Source organism: Carlito syrichta, unplaced genomic scaffold, assembly GCF_000164805.1.
Source record: "Carlito syrichta isolate Samal-C Ts95f unplaced genomic scaffold, Tarsius_syrichta-2.0.1 Scaffold313376, whole genome shotgun sequence".
NCBI classification, from domain to species: Eukaryota; Metazoa; Chordata; class Mammalia; order Primates; family Tarsiidae; genus Carlito; species Carlito syrichta.
In genome coordinates, this window is record NW_007257472.1 from 110,943 (window position 1) to 125,938 (window position 14,996).

The 14,996-nt window shown below is 47.5% G+C and overlaps 1 pseudogene; it reads left to right on the forward strand.

Moving 5' to 3' along the window:
- Positions 1–1,101: 1,101 nt before the first annotated feature.
- LOC110596737 lies at positions 1,102–1,321 on the forward strand (annotated as a pseudogene).
- Positions 1,322–14,996: the final 13,675 nt, after the last annotated feature.

Sequence of the window (14,996 nt, forward strand, 5' to 3'; positions counted from 1 at the left end):
GAGCCCGCAGGTTCGAGACCCGCTTGGGCAACTTGGCGAGACCTCATCTCTACAATAAATCAAAAAATTAGCCGGGCGTGGTAGCACGCGCCTGTAGTTCCGGCCACTCGGAAGGCTGAGGCGGAAGGATCGCTGGAGCCCGGCAGATCGAGGCTGCGATGGCCGGGAGTGGCCACTGCACTCCAGTCTGGGTGACGGAGTGAGACTCCGACTCAAAAAAAAAACAAAACAGAAATAGCATATCCTTTACCCCTAAATATTTCAGTGAACATTTTCTAAGATCTAGGATATTTACTTACCTAAACACAGTGTGGTTATCAAATTTAATTTTGATTTTAAAAAACTATTGTCTGATCCATAATCTACATTTTGAATTCTGTCCATTTTTCTAGTAGTGTCTGATACAGCCACCACCTCCCCCGTCCCCTGAGTTGAGGATCTAATTCCAGATCATGTATTATATTACATAACAACTGTCATCTGCTAGACTCGTTTAATATAGAGAAGTTTCTTAGCCTCTCTTTGTGTTTCTTGACCTTGACATTTTTGAAGAGTACAGGCCCGTTATTTTGTAGAGTGTCTCTCAATTTGGGTTTGTCCAGCATTTTAGATCCAAGTTGTGCATTTTGGGCAAAAATATAACTATAGTAGTGTTGTGACCTTCACTGCACATCACACCAAAAGGCACACGATGCCATTTTGTTCCAAGGTGATGTTACCTTTGAGCACTTGGTTAAGGTGGAGTCAGCTGTGTTTCTTGACTGGCAAGTTCCTGCTTTTCCTTTGGGATTGATAAGTAATTTGTGGGGAAGTACTTGGAGACTACGCATATATTCTGTTCTTTTTCATACTTTCACCCTATGTAGTTTTAATATCCACTGACCAAATGGACATTTTGTGGCTGCATATGATAATTAACTATGAAGATACTTCTTGAAGCAGAATGTGTATTGTATGCTCAATATAAATAAATAAATAATGTATGGCTTCGATTTTCTATAAGGTATGTTTACTTGGAAAATAGTGGCAGCAGCTGGAGTTTGATGCTCAGGGACTAGGCTGTGGCAAGCCAGGTTCCAGGGGATTCTAACTCCAACCAGGATGATCAAGGTTGTCTGAAACGACCGTCTGGGGAAAAAGGTCTGTGTTAAATGCAACGCCAATGACACCATCAGGGACCCTGAGAAGCTGATCGCAGCCCATTGGCACCCGTTGGAACAAGATTGCCCTGAAGAAATGGGACATGGTTTTTAAGGAACATGTGTCTCTGGGGGACTATGAAATCCATGATGAGATGAACCGGGAGCTTTATTATCAGTAGACAAACCTGGAGCTTTATTATCAGTAGATTCCTTTTCTCTGCCACCTCACTTCCCCACACGGGTATAGAGGCTTGTTTTTAAAAACTTACTTTAAAAAAAACTTACTTAGCCGGGCTCGGTGGCTCAGCCTGTAATCCCGTGCTTTGGGAGGCTGAAGTGAGTGGACTGCCTGAGCCCGCGGGTTCGAGACCCACCCGGGCAACTTGGTGAGACTGCATCTCTACAATAAATCAAAAATTAGCCGGGCATGATAGTGTGTGCCTGTAGTTCCGGCTACTTGAAAGGCTGAGGTGGAAGGATCGCCGGAGCCCAGCAAGTTGAGGCTGCGGTGGCCAGGAGCGGCCACTGCACTCCAGTCTGGGCCATGGAGTGAGACTCCAACTCAAAAAAAAAAACAAAACTTACTTGCTAGCCAGGCGTGGTGGCTCAAGCCTGCAATCCCAGCACTTTAGGAGGCCGAGGGGAGAAGATTGCCTGAGCTCAGGGATTCAAGACCAGCCTGGGCAACTTGGTGAGACCTCATCTCTACAATAAATCAAAAAATAAGCTGGGTGTGGTAGCGCCCGCCTGTAGTCCCACCTACTTGGAAGGCTGAGTTGGAAGGATCGCCTGAGTCCAGCAGGCAGAGGCTGCGGTGGCCTTGAGTGGGCCACTGCCCTCCAGCCTGGGTGACAGAATAATGAGACTCCAACTAAAAAAAAAAAACCCAAAACAAACCAAAAAAGCTTAGATGCTGAAAAAAACAAGATAACATAAACTAGTGACAAATGTGTTCCACAAAATGAGTCTTGCGGGTTTCGTTCAACAAAATGAGCTTGCAAAAAGCAGTGTAGGGGCAGAAGGGATGTGACTCCTCCCTCCCCATCATAAGGTCAAGGCCAGCACTTCTTTTTTTTGAGTTGGAGTCTTTCTCCATCGCCCAGACTGGAGTGCAGGGGCCGCTCCCGGCCCCTGCGGCCTCGACCTGCTGGGCTCCGGCGATCCCTTCGCCTCAGCCTTCCAAGGAGCTGGAACTACCACACTCAGCTGATTTTTGATTTATTGTAGAGATGAGGGCTCGCCAAGTTGCCCAGGCGGGTCTCGAACCCGTGGGCTCAGGCCATCCACTCACCTCGGCCTCCCAAGGCGCGGGATGACAGGCTGAGCCACCGAGCCCGGCTAAGGCCAACACTTCTACAGCGAAAGACAGGGCTAACAAGGGAAAAGCATAACATACTTATTCGATCCAAGTTCCGCATGGCGTGGGAGCCTTCCGAAGAGAAGCCCAGAGACTCAGGTTGAATGAAGAATAAACAGCCATGCAGACGCCTGGCTGGACAAAAGGGAATGACCTCAAGGCAACAGACCAAGCACAGAAACCCAGCCAGGCCTGTCCAGATTCTTGCCGGCCTCTCTGTTGCAGCATTTTCTCTTCCTGGCTGTGGGGTCAGCCCTCTGGCATGAGGGTTTTATGATCCACTGCAAGATAAGGTAGGGCAGAGAATTCCTTCACGGCCAGCTCTGACACAAAAAGGCAGGGAGGGTTCGCATAATAGTTTTAGGTTTTATGACTGGCTTTAGGGGAGAGGCTTTCTGGTTTCTATACCTGCCCGGGGGAAGAGAGATTCTAGTTTCCATGGGTTGCCTGGGGGAAGAAGAGTCAGCAGGAAGAAGAATTCCAGGAGAAGGTCAGAAAGAGACTGCGTCAAAACCTTCCAGTGTCCTTCACTTTTTTTTTTTGAGTGGGAGTCTCACTCTGTCGCCCAGACTGGAGCGCAGTGGCCGCTCCCAGCCACCGCAGCCTCGACCTGCCGGGCTCCGGCGATCCTTCCGCCTCAGCCTTCCCAGTAGCCGGAATTACAGGCACGTGCTACCACGCCCAGCTGATTTTTGATTTATTGTACAGACGAGGTCTCGCCAAGTTGCCCAGGCGAGTCTCGAACCCTTGGGCTCAGGCAATCCACTCACCTCAACCTCCCAAAGGCGCGGGATTACAGGCTGAGCCACCGAGCCCAGCTCAGAGTGTCTTTTTCTGAGCTCAACACCAGTTTAAACTATTCAAAAATTAAAAGCACAGTCAGTCCCCCAACCCTACTAAAAATGATATATTTTTTAGCAGATTCAGCATATTTTTCAATCTACTTAACAACCAAAACGATAAAGAACTGACCATGAAAAGAGTGAAAGGAACATTGGCACTATGGAGTATATGTGGACAGAGAATAGTGGTTTGAACTAAATCTACAGCAAAGCTAAATAGCCGTGGTACCGTGATTCTGAGAAAGTGCAGATTTCATGTTCAAGTAACATTTATTGAGTGCCTGTCACCTGCAAAGCACTTGGTGCATATGCCATTCCTACACAGCATCTTATTTTATTATCACCGTTCTATGGGGCAGTTGCGTTATAACTTTTCTCATGTCAGAGAACCCTTAAGAGGTTCTTTTTACTTAACAAATCATTGCTACCCTGTGCCAGGTGCTAGGTTAAGCTCTGAGAAAACAACCTGGGACAAGGCAGATACAGCTTCTCTCACAGTCTAGGCAAGACGGGCCATAAACACCCCAGTTGTAACACACTGTCCCCAGTGGTGAATAAACACTGAAACTGAAGTTTGTGCAGTGTGCGGAAAGAAGCATCGGAACCAGACTCGAGGTCCCCGGGGAGACTCTGCTGATAGAAATTCAATTAGGCTGAGATTTGAAAGATGAGTGAGAGCGTGGTGAAGCACAGGGGGTGCTGGAGGGGGGCGGACCCAAATGTCCCGGCAGAGAGAACCTTTCAAGGGTCCTCGGGCTATTCTGGAATTTTTTATTAAACTGGAAGGTTAAGAGCTGGCCGGGTGGCTCTCAAGGGCCAGCAGGGACAGACAGGAAAATAAGGGGTTTCGAGGGCACACCCTTTCTACCCCAGCTCAGCGTTGCTCAGAGATGGCTCTTATTACCTCAAGAAGGCTTTGACATAGCAGTGTACGGTGATGGCTGTTTGTTCATTTCAGGATCAAAAGGATGACGGCATCTCTGCCACTTCCAGGACGGCCTGAATCTTTAAAATTCTAAAACCGGCCGGGCTCGGTGGCTCAGCCTGTAATCCTGCACCTTGGGAGGCCGAGGTGAGTGAATTGCCTGAGCCCACGGGTTTGAGACCCGCCTGGGCAACTTGGCGAGACCTCATCTCTACAATAAATCAAAAATCAGCCGGGCGTGGTAGCGCGTGCCTGTAGTTCCAGCTACCTGGAAGGCCGAGGCGGAAGGATCGCCAGAGCCCAGCAGGTCGAGGCTGTGCTGGCCGGGAGCGGCCACTGCACTCCAGTCTGGGCAACAGAGTGAGACTCCAACTCCAAAAAAAAAAATTCTAAAACCTGGCTGGTTAGCTCAGTTGGTTAGGGCACATTGATGAAAATCCTGAAACTGCTTTTATCAGTTTGTTCTAATCTTACCGGATGTCATTGACCCAACGGAGACGTCATACAGGATAGTAATTTGGTCTGAGAATAAGTAATGGATTATGTTCATACAGACAGGGATTAGCTAATGAGAAATAGACTTCATAGTCCTGCAGCATGTTGAATGGTTTGTGAATCAAAATCAAGTGAGGAAATTGCTTTAAAAGAAAAACTGACCCTAAAATCATCGTTTAGGTGTTCTTAATATTCTGAAATTATAAATTAAGATAAATGAGACAAAAGCTTTCTATTATAAAGAGATAAACTGTTGTGGAGAGAGTGGAATACAACTCATGACACTGTACTTAACGAGTGTTCTCACTGCCTCCAGAACATAAGCATCATCAGTACTTGCTGAGCACTTACAGGTGCAGGTACTAAAGTCTATATTTTTGTTTGTGTTTTTTGAGTTGGAGCCTCACTCTGTCACCCAGGCTGGAGGGCAGTGGCCGCTCCCAGCCACTGCAGCCTCGACCTGCTGGGCTCCGGCGATCCTTCTGCCTCAGCCTTCCAAGTAGCTGGAACTACAGGCGTGCACCACCCTGCCTGGCTAATTTTTTGATTTATTGTAGAGACAAGGTCTCACCAGGTTGCCCAGGCAGTCTCGAGCCCCTGGACTTAGGCAATTCTCTTGCCTTGGTCTCCCAAAGTACTGGGATTACAGGCTTGAGCCACCACGTCTGGCCAAGACTACGTTCTTTACATCCAATACACACTAACTCACATCTTCACCATGAAAGGAAGTAGATATCTCTCGTACAGATAGGGTAACTGAGGTACAAGATGGTTTGACAATTTGCCAGAGGAGAAACTGCCGGCAGGTTGAGGAGCTGAGAATAAAACTTCTCTGACTTCATTCAGTGGCATAGCATATGCAGAGCCTCCTACAATCTTTATTTATCCCATTAAGTGTGCAGACTTACATTTTCCTGCAGAATTTTTAAAAATTAGCCGGGCTCGGTGGCTCAGCCTTATAATCCCACGCCTTTGGGAGGCTGAGGTGAGTGGATTGCCTGAGCCCGCGGGTTCGTGACCCGCCTGGGCAACTCGGCAAGACCTCATCTCTACAATAAATCAAAAAATGAGCCAGGCGTGGTAGCGCGTGCCTGTAGTTCCAGCTACTTGGAAGGCTGAGGCGGAAGGATCGCCGGAGCCCAGCAGGTCGAGGCTGCGGGGACCGGGAGCGGCCGCTGCACTCCAGTCTGGGCGACGGAGTGAGACTCCAACCCCCCCCCAAAAAAACAATAAAAATTGTTTAATATTGCCCCAAATCCCTCCTAGGAGACTGGATATACAGTGCATATATTGACCAATGTCCCTAAAAACCACTCTGTGTTTTGGCCTCAAAGATTTTGGAAAAGGGATGTGGGGCCTGTGCAACTTATATATGAATAAATAATGAATCGACATGGTAACAATGATTAATTTAGTATAAACATTAAAATTAATATTTTCATTTTCTAGATATTAATTTGGAAAAATGGGAGAATCTCAAATGAGAGGCAGTTGGCACATGTTCTAGAGAAAATGATGTCGCTCCGATAACACTTTGTCTGGAGGCTGCCTTCCGGTAGTCCAGAGTTCTCTGGATTCCAGTCTAGAGTTTACTGTTCCTGGAATGTGACACTAACAAAGACATGGCAAGGGATCCAGTCCGAATCTGTCTGCAGTTTGATGGATTATATGATCCTGAGCCAATTACAAGACAGCTCTGTAACGCTGTGATAACCGTTTATGTCTCCGGGTTATTGTGAGCGCTGAATAATAAGAGAATGTGCGTCTTCACACCTGGTCCCTTAGTAGGCATATAACGAATGGAAGCAACTATTAAGCCAGATACTTGTACATAGGGATAATGCTTTTCTATCAAAGCAAACCATATGCCCTCAATAAATGTCTCCCTAGAAGCAAGTACGATAAAATATATAGGAAGTTTACCCAACATAAAGCATGCCCTTAGTGCTTTATGAAGCAAAGATTCCTACAGTCGTGGAGCCCACCATGTGGAAAGGTGAGAGTTAGAAAATGACATTTTGTTGTGTTGTTTTGAAATGACTCCAAGCACTTAACCTCACTTGCTATGTGACTTACGTTTTGCAGTGATAAGAAGTGGAATGTTAGCCCCGCCCCGAGGGAATGTCGTCTCTCAGCTTATCAGACTACACGTGCCTTGTTGGTCTCAACCGCTGGACTTCAAAACACATTCAACCCCACACCTTGATAAGATGGCAAGAGCTCCGGCGGTGGCAGGGCTGCCCTCTGCCAGCCTTCTGGCTGTTCTCCTAAGCTGCACCTGCCAGCACTGGTAGCCAGGAACCTCATGTCATGGCAGATCTTTACGGTACTGGTAAGACCATCTGTCCAAAGAAGCTGTGGTAGAAAGGGATATCTCACACTTGTGGCCACATCCACAGAGGCCTGATTCCATCCTAACTGAGCAACTAAGCTTTCATAAACAAAATTGGGACTCGCTCACCATGTGGTCAATGAACTTCCTCTGTGGAGTGCATGCCCTGTGAGAGATGTTATTAATCTCTCCACCACTGAGTATTGAAATAAAAAATAAAATCTCAGCCAGGCTCGGTGGTTCAACCTGTAATCCCACGCTTTGGGAGGCCGAGGTGAGTGGATTGCCTGAGCCCATGGGTTTGAGACCCGCCTGGGCAACTTGGCGAGACCTCATCTCTACAATATATCAAAAATCAGCCGGGTGTGGTAGCGCACGCCTGTAGTTCCGGCTACTCGGAAGGCTGAAGCGGAAGGAATGCCAGAGCCCAGCAGGTCAAGGCTGCGGTGGCTGGGAGCGGTCACTGCACTCCAGTCTGGGCGACAGAGTGAGACTCCAACTCAGTAATAAAATAAAATAAAATAAAATAAAATCTCTTTGTATGACTGTCAACTGCATGATTCATGAAATCATACTTTGATCATCTCATCTTCATCATAGAAAATGTTTTAAAAAGTAAATTAAGGTGAATATCAGAAGATGGCAAGTGTTATGGAGAATGAAAAGAGTAGAACTGGCTTAAAACAGGTGTGAGGAGCCGGGCTCGGTGACTCAACCTGCAATCCCGTGCCTTTGGGAGGCTGAGGTGAGTGGATTGCTGAGCCCACGGGTTCGAGACCCGCCTGGGCAAGTTGGCAAGACCTCATCTCTACAATAAGTCAAAACGAGCTGGGCATGGTAGCGCGCGCCTGTAGTTCCAGCTACTCGGAAGGCCGAGGCGGTAGGATCGCCAGAGCCCAGCAGGTCGAGGCTGCGGTGGCCGGGAGCGGCCAGTGCACTCCAGTCTGAGTGACAGAGTGAGACTCCAACTCAAAAACAAAACAAAACAAAACAAAAAACGAAAAAACAGGTGTGAGGAGTGGGCCTGCCCTAGTTACAAAGGTTGTCCACGGTGGATCCAGGCCTCATTACAAAAGTGACATGTGATTTGAGACAGGAAGGAAGGAAGGGCCAGGGATGTCTTGTAGAAGGTGTGTTCCAGGCAAGAAACGCTGGAGCCAAGGCCTCAGGCGAGAACTGCCTCCTGCACTGGAAAACCACCCAAAGCTGCTTGGAGCCTTGAGATGGGGCCCGAGGTGATGGCAGAGAAGGCAGATTCAGAGAGAAAGGAGTGTGCAGATTCCAAGAGACCCAGGTAAGTATTACAGGCACGAACTGTGACTGTGTTTCCCTTTCAAATATTGTTCCAGGTATCAGCAAACTTTGTCTACAAATGGCCAGAGAGTGAACATGTTAAGCTTTATGGTCCACATCATATCTGTTGCAACTATGCAACTCAATCCCTGTAGTGAAATCTATAGGCATTATGTAAATAAGGAGCACAGCTGTGTTCCGATAAAACTTTATTTACCAAAACAGGCAGTGGGTCACATTTTGTCCTCTGGCTATAGTTTGTCAATCCCTGCTTTGGCAAACTTATAAACATAAGGATTGTTTTCCCTCTGTTTTCTTCTAGAAGTTTTATAGCTTTATTTTTACATTTGTGTCTTTCACTCATTTTCAAGTTGTGTGCTTGCCTTACTTAAGAACTGAGTTTATGTATATTTATATATAATATATGTATATATTTAACATGTTTCTAACCTATAGATATTTAGTTGTTCAGCATTATTTGTTGAAACGATTCTTTTCCCTTTATCTTGGCACTGTGTCAAAAATCAGTTGAATATATATGCCTGTGTGAGTCTGTCTGTTCATCTGTCTGTCAGTTTGGGGCTCTTTTCTTTCTTTCTTTTTTTTCTTGAATTGTAGTCTCACTCTGTCGCCCAGACTGGAGTGCAGTGGCTGCTCCCGGCCACCGCACCTCGACTTGCTAGGCTCCGGCAATCCTTCTGCCTCAGCCTTCCAAGTAGCTGGAATTACAGGCACAGGCTACCACGCCCAGCTAATTTTTTTATTTATTGTAGAGACGAGGTCTCGCCAAGTTGCCCAGGCAGGTCTCGAACCCATGGACTCAGGCAATCCACTCACCTCAGCCTCCCAAAGTGCAGGATTACAGGCTGAGCCACCGAGCCTGGCTGAGATTTTATTTTTTATTTCAATACTCAACGATGGCTCTTTTCTGTTCTGATGATTTCTCTGGCTATTCAATACAGCACTGTCTTGATTAGTTACGTGTTGATAGCAGATAATCTAAGTTCTATAGCTGTTCTGTTTCCAAATTGTTTTGGCTATTCCATGTCTTTTGCTTTTACATATATATTTTAGAGTCAGCTTGTGATTTTCTACAGAAGAGCCTTGTGATCTGGATTGCTTTGAATCTATAGCTCAATTTGAGAAGACTCTGGTTCTTAACAAAGATAGCTTAGATAGGTAACCAAAGTACAAACCATAAAAGAAAAAAATTGTTAAATTGAATTTCATAATTTAAAGCGGACAAAATTCAAAAAGGCAAGCCATAGTCTGGGAGAAAATATATGCAAAACATATCGAATAAAGGACTTGTATCCAAAATTCTTAAAGCACTTTTATAACTCAATAATAAAATAACAATCAACCTAATTAAAAACTGGGCAAAAGATTTGAAAAGGCAGTTTGCCAATGAATATATATGAATGGCAAATAAGTACATAAAAACATGCCAAACGTCATTAGCTATTGGGAAAATGCAAATTAAAATTCCAATTAGATACCACTACACAGCCACCACAATCGCTGAATTTAAAAAGACTGACAATACCAAGCTTTTTCAAGGGGATGCAGGAATTGGAACACTCACAAATTGCTAGTGGAATGCAAAACAAAAAGCGCAGTTTCTTAAAAGTTTATCATGTCTTCCTGTAAGGCCTGGTGAACCTGCACCTAAGTACTCAACCAGCTGAAATGAAAACATTTTCATGTGAAGGCGGAGCATGGTGGCTTACACCTGTAATCCTTGCACTTCTGGGGGCTGAGGTGGGTGGATTGCTTGAGCTAGGAATTCGAGACCAACCTGGGCGGTGAAGAAAGACCTTGTCTCTACCAAAAAATCAAGAGTTAGGCGGGGGTGGTGGTGCATGCCTGTATCCTCAGCTACTTGAAAGGCTGAGGCAGGAGGATAGCCTGAGCCCGAGTGGTCAAGGTTGTGGTGAGCTGTGATCAAGCCACTGCACTCCAGGCTAGGCAACAAAGTGAGAGCTCGACCAGAAAAAGAAAAAAAAAAAAAAAAGAAATGGAAGGAAGGAAGGAAGAAATGAAACATGTTCACGTGAAGACTTGCACTTGGAGGTTCATGGCTGCTTTATTCCAAATTGCCCCAAGCTGGAAACAGCCCAAATGCTCATCAACTCGTGAAAGGATAAGCACATTGCGGTATATACAAGTGATGGAATACTTTGGGCAATCCAAAGGAATGAGGCACTGCTACACATAACAACCTAAACAAATCTCCAAAGCGTTTGCTAAGTGAAAGAAGCCTTACACAAAAGGTTATACGCTTTGATGCCATTGAAATAGAACAAATTCTAGAAAAGCAAAGTGTGTAGTGACGGAAAGCAGATCAGCAGTTGCTAGAGGTCGGTGGGAGTGGAGGAAGGAGGCACTGCGAGGGGCACAGGAAAGTTGGAGGGTGAGGAAGCCATTCTGCATTCTGATTCTTACCGTTAAATGGGGGTCTGCGTTTTGCTGGAGCTCCTTGAGTCACTACAATCGGGCAAGCTCTGAGGATGCTCGGCCCCTGTGGTGGAAGGGGTGCCGAGAGAGGTGGAAAGGTTCTCTGTTCATTTTGAAGATAGCGTTTCAGGATGTCTTGAGTACGGGACGTAAGAAAAAGAGAGGCGATGAAAAGGGGAAACAACCTCCAGCGATGGAGACACTTTTTCTCAGCCAAGTGAGACCACACTTTCACGACGAAACGCTCTTGGCCGGCTCGGCAGTACGGAAGTCCAGAGGCCAGACTGGAGCCAGACCCACTTGACCCTCTCGGTCTCTCCTTTTTCTCATTTGGAAAATGAGGCGAATCCAATGCCCACCTTTGGGGTACCAGGAGTATGAAACGGGTCAACACATATGACATGTTTGGTACGCAGGACAGGGCTTGGTACACAGGAGGCCTTCAGTCTGAATCGTCTCCTCTTCTTTCTCAGAATCAGGTTCAGGAAACAGGGCAAGGATCTCCCCTTCGCCTCCCTTATTTATTTATTTTTTTCAATGGGATACCTGCTGTGCATGGTGACTCACGCCTATAATCCCAGCACTTTGGGAGGCAGAGGCGAAAGGATTGCCTGAGCCCAGGGGTTGGAGACCAGCCTGGGCAACTTGGCAAGACCTCATCTCTACAGTAAATAAAAAAATGAGAGAGGCGTGGTGGCGCATGCCTATAGTTCCAGCTACTTGGAAGGCTGAGGTGGAAGGATCGCCGGAGCCCAGCGGGTCGGGGCTGCGGTGGCCGGAAGTGTGCTACTGCACTCCAGCCTGGGCGACAGAGTGAAACCTCGACTCAATAAAATAAAATAAAATAAGTAACAAATAAACGAGACACTTAGCCCACATAGAATTTTCTACATGTTCCCCAGCGTCTTGAACATTGGCCGGCAAGACTGGTTCAGCCAAGGAGCAAAGTGGTGCCAAATAAATCTTGTCCTTTCTCTTACCGCGTATAGTAATTGACCACAATGACCATAAGCAGGCCAGGATGTTTAAAAGGAATTGACTGTATTTTACAGCAGTTTTAGATGTTCAGAAAAGTTGAGAAATGGTGCCTAGTCTCATGCACCTCACCCCAGGGCCCCCATCACTGACATCCTCATTATCATAGCACATTTGATACAATTGGTGAGCCAACACGGGCATGCGCGTGACTCTCAGATTTTCTTCATTTTTGTGTCTAGAAACCCGTCCAGGACACCACGTTACAGGGAGTCCTCGTGTCTCCTCGGGCTCCACTTGGTGGTGATCTGTTTCTCAGACTGTCCTTGTTTTTGATGATTTCGACAATTTTTCGGAGTACTGGAGATGTGTTCTGTGGGATGCCCCTCTGCTGGAACTTGTCTGTTCTTTTCCTCATGATTAGCCTTTGGAAGGAGGACCACCAGGGTCAAGGGGCCGCTTCCCTTCCTTTATATTGAGAGGAAACACTGTGACTGGCCTCTGTTCACGTTGGCCTTGATCCTTGGCTGGGCGGTGCCGGTCAAGTTTCTTCACTGTGAGGTCCTTTTCCCCCACTGCACTCTGGGAGGAAGTCCCCTGTGTTATCCATCCTTAAGAAATGGGAAAATAGCCAGGCTCGGTGGCTCAGCCTGTCATCCCGCGCCTTTGGGAGGCTGAGGTGAGTGGATGGCCTGAGCCCGCGGGTTCGAGACCCGCCTGGGCAACTTGGCGAGACCTTCTCTCCACAATAAATCAGAAAATCAGCCTAGCGTGGTGGCGCGCACCTGTGATTCCGGCTACTCGTAAGGCGGAGGCGGAAGGATCACCGGAGCCCAGCAGGTCGAGGCTGCGGGGGTCGGGAGCGGCCCCTGCCCTCCAGTCTGGGCGACCGAGTGAGACTCCGACTCAAAAAATAAAAATAAAAAAGAAATGGGAAATTATGCTCCCGATCTATCCATAGCACTTTCAAAGCTGAAGACCTTTAGGCATGTGAAAACAGATGAAAGTTCTGTTTCATGACCTACTTGTATTTGGCTGGTTCCTCTAGAAGTGCGATGACTTTCAGTCCCGCTTCTGCCTCAGTGGGTCTGGGGTAGAGCCCAGGGGCTTACCGAATGCTCCTGTGTGATTCATATGCAAATAGCCCATCAGCCCACTCTAAAAAGCTGGACTCTGATCTCTTACTGATGATAATTACTCTGAAGCGGGACCTCTTTGCCGACTCTGAAGCTATTTTTCTCTTGGTTACAGCTTTTTGTTATCCGTTTCCTGTCAGGGGTCGGGGGTCGGGGGCAGGGGGTGAGGCGGCCCTTCCCGTCCTTGTCTGCCTGCTTAGCATTCAAACTGATTGAACTAATTTGCCAACCACATGATTGCTGTTCCTTGCCCGTGGGGAGATGCACTCACAGCACACGGCTCTGTTCCTGCCCCCTGCACACAAAAAGTCCCCGGTATATGCAAGTAATTGAATAAACTATTAAGAACTCACGCTAACCGTCCACCAGCTCCAAGAAATAGTCAAATCAAGGCAAGAGAAAAAGAAGCCGCAGAAAACATTCAGCTAGGACAGGGGTTTCTTCCAAAGAGGACGACATGCAGGAGTGGCCTGGGGCTCAGAGAGCCAGGCTCCTGGCTGGTCTTCCCTCTGTCTGTCTAGCTGACATTAGAAAACGCGCTTCATTTCTGCGCTTCAGCTTCTCATCTATAAAATACAAACAGTAGCACCTACTCTACTTTCGTTTGTTTGAATTCAGGATGAAATGGGGCACTGTGGGGATCTGAGAAATAAAGTGGTCACACGTGAAGTTTTCTTTTTGTTCTGAAGCAGACTTAATTTCTTCACCAATAGAAGGACCAAATAACTCAACCTTTAATTCTTATATATGTCATATCATGCTATAATTATGATTCTATGTTCATATCTAGGTTAAAGAAACAAGGTTGACGAAACAAGCTGCCTCTGATTTTCTGGTAGATAATGAAACATTAAAATATACATTATATAAAATTAATACGATTAAAACCTATAAATTCTAGGAGTATTCCTATTAGGTTATATTTAGTCACTTAAAATAATAACCTCGGTATTTTTAAAAAATCTGTTAATGTGGCATTTCTGGAAATTTAACACTGGTCTTTTCAAAATGAAGCCATTTGAGAAACGTAAGCCCGTGAAAGCTTTGGTCCGGGCTCCTGTGGTCTTGAATTCTGGCTTCACCATTTGTTGGCTAGTGATTGGGCATGTTTTTCAACTCTTCAGTTTTCTCATCATAAAATGAGGACAAGAACAGTACCTACGTTGTAAGCTCCCTGTGAGGGATTGGTGTCAGGGCGTGTAAAAGTCTTTAGAACAAGCCGGGCTCGGTGGCTCAGCCTGTCATCCCGCGCCTTGGGGAGGCTGAGGTGAGTGGATTGCCCTCGCCCGCGGGTTCGAGACCCGCCTGGGCAGTGAGACCTCATCTCTACCATAAATCAAAAACTCAGCTGGGCGTGGTGGCGCGCGCCTGTCTTCCGGCTACTCGGAAGGCGGAGGCGGAAGGATCGCCGGAGCCCGGCGGGTCGAGGCTGTGGGGGCCGGGAGCGGCCCCTGCACTCCAGTCTGGGCAGCCCAGGGAGACTCCAACTCAAAAAAAAAAAAGTCTTTAGAACAGGGCTGTGTTTATTATTTAATTAGTGTCAGTTTGAAGGGATTAGAAATCTATGGGAACCAATGCAATTAATCTTACACACACACCCCCCCCCGGAAAAACGCGTGCGCCCAAATCGTTCACATCACTTTATGCAGCGACTAAAAACTACTCGTGTTGGATCAGAATGGCAACTTTGAAGTGAGATCGCCCGTCAATCCTTTCTGAAGCCTGTAAAACCCAACCGAACTCGGATTGAGCCGAGGGTGTTGGACAGAAGGGGACAAGCGGAGTCGCCCGCGGGCGGCCAGTGACCGACCTGCTTCTGGCGCTGCGTCACACCGAATCCCGAGCCACGAGACCGGGAGAGCTCCCTGCCGCGAGGGGCGCAGGCGGCCGCGGGGCGATTCTGCCGTCCCGCTCCCGCCGGCGCGGACCGCCCGGCTCCCGCGACCGCGCGGCGCGGCGCCCGCCCCTGTCGCCCGGCAGCGGGCGGGCCAGTCGGCTCTCGGGCCCGCCTTCGGGAGCGCGAGGCCCCGACCCCGGCGCGT